We start from the raw sequence: 8,440 nt of genomic DNA on the forward strand, positions 1-8,440 counted from the left end.
CTACACTTGCTCGTTTGAATGGTTGGTAATAATTGCACTGCGGTGTGTTTCGAGGAAGTTGGGTAGAGTTGGAAAACTGTAACAAAATTATTAAGGTTTGATTGAGAATGGAGTGCTTGGCATCCTATTTTATTGGTTATATGTACTTGACCAACCCAAATGGCTCGCGTTATATTCAACATTTTTTTTCTAGTTTTTTACATAATGTATAGGGCAACTTTACCATATTGCATCCAGGCATTGGGCTTGGGAATGTTTTTTAAGGGGTTAAAGGAACCTCGGGCTTGTTCTCAAAACGGGCCTACAAGATGTCAATAGCTGTGTTTATGACTAAGCTAAATAGGAGGTAAATTTGTGATGTATAACACAATAATTTTTGAGTCTTGTTTGACATAGAGGAAAGGGATATTGTATTAGTTTTGATTAAAAAGAAGGGGTGGAGGGGGAAAGAATGATACCGCGATCACTTGCTTGGTCTTGATGATATCTTAGACTAAATTTGTTGGAACCAACCTCTTTCTTCTTAGCCTCTTTGGCCTTCAACTTAGGACACTACTTGATCAAATGATCATTATCTTTACAATAGTGGAAACACATCTTCTTTTTGCCCTTAAAATTTTCAGACAAATTACTGCCAGTAGAAGCATTAGGAACATGAGAAGTGGTTGCATTCCTGTTACCACCTTTTCTTTGAGCAACAATAAAGGCCTGGTTCAACTGCACGCTGTCTAGTCCTTTTTTTTTTGGAAACCGAATCTTCCAATAGCAATGTGCATAATGCATCAAACTTGACAACTTCAGGATTTTCTTGGGTTATAAGTCTCCAAGTACTAGCAAAAGTCTGGTAAGAATTTGGCATCAAGAACAATGTGCACAAGCGACTTGTCTAAAATGAGTTCAGTTGCAAAAATTAAGTTTCTCATTGATATCCTTGACACCAGCAAGGCAAGTGTCCATATCATCTTCCTCATGCATAATCTTTGATTCTAGCTCTTTACATAGTAATGCAATTTTAGCCCCATTGCGACTTGCATAAAGACCAACCAAAATATCCCAAGATTGTTTTGCAAATTTTGTTGAATGAATGTGGGGAGTAGTAGTGTGCTTCACAGACAACATAACCAATGCATGAGCCTGCACATATTTTACATCCCAATGAGCTTTCTCAGCTGGAGGCAAAACAACTCTAACAGCAGCAATTCTTGTAGCAAGACCTGCAACATCCTCAACATTGCCTACATCCTCAGAACCAGGACGTACATCAATGCCTTGCACAATATTCTAGACGCCCTTCGATACAAGAACATATTGCATCATATAAGCCATCATAGGGTAATTGTCTCCATCCAATATGTCCTCAGCAGCAAACATCTTGAACACATTTGTGTTGTTGTCAGTCATGGTAAATGTAAAAACTTCTTAAAAAGAGGAGAAACAAAGTGGGAACAACACGTGCTATATAACACAAACTGTAGAATTGTAAGGGACCTGTTATACAAAAAACAACACTCACAAAAATTTTGCACAAAATGACAAAATAGCTTGAGTAGTACTGCCTGTAGTGGAAATGGAGACCGAAATGAGCCCAAATCAGAAATATAAGCACACTAAGCTCTTCGAGTCTACCCAAAATTTTGTCGACCTCTGCGAACGCTTGCCAAAGCTCATTGAAATCATAGGAAGTGAGCAGGTGTGTGTTGGAGCTATTGGCGACTAAGCCCGGGAGGATGCAACCTGCTCTAATATCAATTGTTGGAATTAGGGTTGCAAGAAAACACACACAACTTGGAGAAGGCAAAGGAGACTCAAGCCACACAACAGTGAGTGTATGCATTCAAGGCTAACAAAGTTGTTGTCTTGTTTGAATGGATGCAGATGATGACTCTATCCTTTCTTGGATTTTTTTTGGCCTAGTTGTTGTTCGTCATTATTTTACCAGACTCTTGCTACTTTTGAGAGAAGACCACTTTAGAGTACCCATTGTATATAAATACTAAAATGAGACCTCATTCATATAACTATGTACAAAAGTAGTTCAAAGGCTGAGTTGTTTTTGTGCTACCCATTGTCACTTGTCTACAATTAGCTTTTTTTTTCATGTTCTTTTGTGTATATTTATTAATGTTAAATAGCAACGCACCACACATACATTCAAACATGCCATAGATGACACTTTACATACATACACACACACACACACACACACACACACACACACACACCCACCCACACAAGTAAAATATAGGTTTGTTTTACCCACCTTGATCTTTCTTCTCTCAAGGCTTACCACATGTGGTTCTAGTTTTTGACTCTTGTCCATAGAAGACACTCTATTAGTATGCATAGATTTAAGCCCTACTTTTTGTTTTTGGGATACTCCTTGTTCAGACGCTACTCTTGATTATAGGTTCTTGTGGCTCTTAAAAGATTTGTATTGGCTTAAAAGAGTTGTATTGGCCTAAGTTATTTCTAGACGGTGATGTACTTGTTAGTTTCTTTTTCTTGACAAACACTCCACTGCTTTGTGTTTAGGTATTTCTTTATTTTCTATACCTATTTTAATGACACCCTCAACTCCTAATGGAGTTGCTTAATTTGATGGTATCCCTTCCTTATACTACACTCTAAACCACGTTTCCAATTCTGAGATGAGGTTTGACATTGGCAATGCATTAACAAATCATTTAAGTAAGTGCCTTTTTGTTTCCACTCATACCATTGACTTAAATGGGATAGGTTCCCCTTTGATGTTTTAATTTCCTAACTATGGTGGGAACCTCCCCATGTTAGTGGAACTTTTTAACGGTTTCCTCTTCGCTTAGTGAAAAAATGGGATTTTTGAGCCTCCAATTTGGACCTTAACCCATCTTAACCACCACCTTGGTTGCCACGTTCTCTCTTCGCCATCTTTGGAACGAGGTCCTTTGTCTCTCTAGATCTTTCCTTTTCAACCTGTGCTCCTTGTGTAGTGTTGATGGTACTCTCTCTTATGGGGATGAGTTACTATTTGTACATGTCTCCTTGATTCTTATATACACATAGCATTGTGGGCATCTTATCTTATTGATCTAGCTTACCAATGCTCTCTCATGGATGTGATAAGGTGCATTTGGTTGTCTTCCAATGCATTGGACCAAACTAGGTTTTGAAAGATCTAGGCATACTTCTCATGCCTTGTTCAAGGTATTGCACATAGGGCGTTCTGAGTGATTTTGTACCATGTGATAGTAGCATGGCCTATTTGTGCCTATCAATGGGTATTTCCTATTCTTTCCTACCTATAGGTATCAACTTGGATGCATGGAATTATTTTAAGTGCCTAGCTTGCTAAAGACTATCTTGAGGAGGTGAACAATGTCCTCTGCTATTTCCTCCTTCTATTTAAAGGTGAGGGTCTTCCCTCAATTAGATTTAGTAATTTCCATTTTTCTCTTTATAACAAGAAAGGTAGTGTCCAATGATCGTGATTAGTTATGAGTAGAGCGAGTCCTTGAATTTTTACTCAATTCCTCAAAAGAAAGTGAGAGAGAATGAGATAAAAGGCCTATTGGTAGAGCCATCTTGTTGACTACTAGGTACTTTAGACTCTATTGGTGGAGCCATCAAACTACTGGGTACTTTAGACTCTACTTTTATTGAAATTTTGAAAATTGTGGAGGGATCTTCTTCTTCAGAGGTCCATACTTATGAACTATTTTGCTTGTGGACACTTGATTCTAGTAGCACAATGTTTAGCTATACATTTTTATTTTTGTGAAAAAATGGAAAAGCATTGCATAAAAAGGGCTCGAAGTTGACACTTTACTAGGTTTTCTAGCAAAATTATTACCTCGTTGATTGGTATTGAAATAAAATATGTTGCTTCTAGGAACTATAAATACTATTGAACTTTTTACTCAATACAATGCATTAAGGATTTTGAAGAGGCCTTGAAACTTGGCTGTTTCTAACATGGTATGTCATATATCTTGATTAGATGACTGGTTTGTATTAGACTATTTTGTCTTAAGCTCTTCTTAGTATTCTTGGCCCCAATCCATTTTACTAGGCTAGGAACTTACTCCATTTGATAGACATCCTGATCCACGTTACAAAGAAATTGATTCCTATCTCAAAAACTGAGCATGATGACTTAATGCACTTGCATTAGTTTGATTCTTGGTTTTTACCACTTGAAAAGAGGTAGTAGCTTGCTGGACTAAGCTATTTGGTTTGGTCTCTCCTAAAAAACATGCTTTAGATAGATGCTTCACATTTGGGATACAATTCTGCATATATTTTTGGGATCATCAAGATAATACTATAAAATGGTTTCCGTTTTCACTTCAGCTATAACACCATGTGGTTATTGAAATCTAAAAGTTTTGAATTGACACCTAGAAGATATTTTCTAATCTTTGTGTGATGGAATCCATTTTGGGATCTTGCTGGTCTAGTTTATTCTAGTTTATTGGCCTACATGGTTGGTTTTGAGTACATTGGAATGTTTTTACTCAGGTTTACTTTTATCTTTCTTGATTCTATTTTACATGTTTTTTCTTGCTTTGAAATTGATTCACACTTTTTGACTCATATATGCTTCATCAAAATACCTACTAGTTTCACTTTTGAGTGGTAATGCTGCATTGCTCTAGTATGTATTGAGGCTATGCTCAAGCACACTTTTGAGTGGTAATGCTGCATTTCTCTAGTATGTATTGAGGCTATGCTCAAGCATTTTGGTGTGTGCAATTAAAAATCAAACCTATGGATAGTTTCTTTTCTTTTTCTAACCAACAAGCAGCATGAGCTCTGCTCCTTCTACCTGCTTACTTGGTTTAGTCTTCTTTAAATGACACACAAGTGTGGTGGGGTATGCATTTTCTTAACACTCATGGGTTTGCACTTTAACAATTTTGAGTTTCTGGTGATTTTGTTTTGGAAGGTGATTTTGCCTAAATGTTGTAATCTCATCTCATTTTTTAATGTAAAACCCATCATGCCAAAGCTTGTATCTTTTATTATTTTCAAATATTTGTAAAGTCAAACTTTCGGTTTATAATTAAACATTACCCATATATGATCTCAGGTCCCTCACTAGCCCAAATTAGAGTCAATTTGTCATTTGAAAACCTTAGCTAAGATGTAAAAGCTAGCTTTTGTAAAAAAACTTTTCAATTTTGGATAATGAGAATTGTGTACTCTCCTTCTTTCTTCTGATGCTCAAATCTCCCTCAATAGATTGTCCGTTTGACATGCCATCTACTTCTACACATTCAGATGTGAAATCTCTACGTAACGAGACAAGATTTTTGCAATGGTCCTTTGAAATTACTATTGCTAATCCTCTTGCTAATTAGCTCATAACTCACAAAATAAGCATATAAACTACATTTTAGCTATAGAAGGGACATTGGGGCATCAATGCTAAGCTTTTTGAGTGCATTGTGAGACAAAATGGATTAGGTCAAATCATCCCTATAGATAATAAGTGTTTTTTTTTGCAAGTGGTTGAAATGTTTTATTTGAGACCCTAGGCACTTGTGTTTAGACTCTATCTACTTGATAGTATGAGTTCGGTGATGTTTGGAGATGGTTTTCTTGGTGAACCATCAAGAGTTGCTTACCGATGTAATAATTGACATTTTCTATCCAACATTTAGTTTAGTGTTTCATTGAGTAGATAGAGATTGAGTGTGTTTTCCAAGAGATTAATAACCTATTGTAGCCTCCATGCACTATTCATGTCAGCTACATCCCATATATTGACATTTATGTATGTGGTTCTTGCTATGTCTACAATAAGCTAGAGTGAGGCTCAACAACTCCATACATTGGTTATGTTGGCGGGGACAAGGTGTCTTAAACTAGGGAAAACCTTAACGCTTAAATACCATTTTCTATCACTTCTGTTAGGTTTACTTGCAACAAAAGACCAGCTTTTAGAAACTGTATAGCTGAGGAGTGTCATCTTTAGCTCTGTAGACGTGTCTTGGGAGTAGTTGTACCATTGTCGAGGACGTTAGGCACATATTAGGTTGTTTTCGAGTGGTTGTTGAGTTCTACCATGTCATGATATTTAGCACTCATCATAAAAAAACAAGAAAAAGAAAGATAAAAATCAATGTTTGTGGACACCTTCCATTGCCTCTGTGTTGTTTTCACTAGGAGTATGTCAACACTAGCTTGATAACCTATACAAAGACATAAAAGTGTCATTTCCAGGTTTAGGAAAAAAATCAAATACTCTTATCGTATGTGTTAACCCTCACGCACATTCCTATCACCTATGACAGACATTGTATTATTTATTTGGTAGAGTCAGGTACCGGGCTTGTCGGTCCAATAGGAAAAGGGTAAGAGTGATCGCCGATGAAAGGTGCACTCTAACTGGAACATTCAAGGGATTAGTTGGCTAAGCATGGGCGCCCAAGTGTGAATGGGGCAAACTCATATAAAAGTCAATTAAACCTAAAATTCACTCATTCTCTCATTTGAAGAGTGCTCTTGCTCAATCTCCATCTTCTTCTTCTTCATCTCCTTGTGTGTGTGTGTATGCGAGAGAGAGAGAGAGAGAGAGAGAGAGAGAGAGAGAGAGAGAGAGAGAGAGAGAGAGAGAGAGAGAGAGAGAGAGAGCGATCCAGCATTGCGGCGGCACGACGACGGCGAGGCGGTTGAGCGCAACGTAGCGGCGCTCCCTCTTCTTCGCGGCGAGGAATCCTCCACGAAAGGAAGCGTAGAGCAGTGAGTGACACACCAACGCCATCTCTAAGCTTACTAGTTTAGGCTTGTTGTGTGCTTGGAGCCATTTGTGCCTCGCACACGGTGTATTGGCAAGTTTCTTGCATTGACACGTGCGACATAGGCGCACAATATGTATGTCTTTGTAGAGGTCCTTAATTTAACTCAAATCTAACACCACATTCAATGTGGAAAAAATAAGAAACACTCACAAATCTTGACTATATCGTCATGAGGAGCTCTCAAAGCCAAAGAAGTGATCAATTTGACCAAAAACAACATATTTTCTAGGTGAACCCTATTGTATAGAAGGTGAAAAATTATCCAAAGAGTAGTAAATATCACTAAGTTCTTGACCAAAGTCTATGGTTGTTGTAGGCCCAAAAAGTTGCTTTTGAACATAGATTTAAGTTCAAAAAAGTGCATTTTTCACATTCTCTTGACCTATCATTAATGTTTCTATGTGTACACCTATCATTATCTTTATAAATGCTTCCACTTTACACAATTTGGTTTGTTACTTTCTTGTTCAAGCACGTATAGCACCAAAAGGTTCAAAAGAGGAATCCATAAGACAATTTGAAACGCACCTATGAAGTACAAAAACTACAGTGACAAAAAAAATAGCTTCCATAATGTGGCCTTTTGTATGGCATACAAACCTATCAAGTTGGCACAAAACAGGAATTGTACGTTATATTTGGGCCTAAGCTTGAAATGTACCATATTTGTTGAGTGAAATTAAGAAATTTTGAAGAAAACATAGTATTAACTCAAAATAAGTCCGATTCTAGTAAAATGAAAAATCACTCCCACCTTTGTATTGTTTTTAATTTGGGATATTAGGTGCCCCAAAACTCAAGAAAGAAGAGTTACTTAGTGAGAACTCCCTAAAAACACTCAAAGTTGATTTTTTAATTACAAAAATACTTTCAAAATATTCATAAAAAATCAACATAGGGATTTTTTAATATATGGTCCATAGCCTCCAATACATAGGCTTTCCATATTTTAGAAGCATAATAGCACCTTTAGAACTATCTATGATAGCAATCTAGCACTTTAAAGTTTGCTAAGTTGTGTTTTAGGGAAATCTAATGCCAATCTCATGAAAAATACACACTTTGTTTTGGCTCAAGTTAGGTTTTAAAATCTATAACCCAACTCTCAAGTTGGAATCAATAGCCCAAAAGAACTCCAAGTTTTTTTAGGTCATAAGCTATCTTTGTGGGTATATAGCACTTTAGAACCTCCTTGGAATCTCAAGAAATAATTCTAGGAGATTGATGAGTTAAGTGGACACAAAAGTGTCCAAGAACATAAAAGTCTTCTATTACCAATCTAGTGTTAATAAAGTAGATAACGCAGTGGATTTCCTACCTTTGTTGCTCTCTACACTATCATCACTGAGGTGTTTTTTTTTTGAAATTTCAAAGTTTCTAGTTTTTGGACTCTTAAGGTAAGCTTAAAATGCCATCAAACAGTGAATTTGGGAGAGTTGTGTAAACATTGTGGTAAGTCAAAACCATCCTTAAAGGAAAATGTTCAAATTTTGGCTAAAAAAGAGATTATTATCTCTTTTCTGATTAATACATGCAAATTTGAGTTTTTTTTGGCTAAGAGTGCTTGTAATAAAAGACCTGAACGACACCATAATTGCAAAAAAATGTAACTTCGCGCATGTAGATAATAATCACTTTTTTGTATGAGGTTGAAATTG

Source organism: Adiantum capillus-veneris, chromosome 10 (assembly GCF_014529385.1).
Source record: "Adiantum capillus-veneris isolate H3 chromosome 10, ASM1452938v2, whole genome shotgun sequence".
Lineage (NCBI taxonomy): Eukaryota > Viridiplantae > Streptophyta > Polypodiopsida > Polypodiales > Pteridaceae > Adiantum > Adiantum capillus-veneris.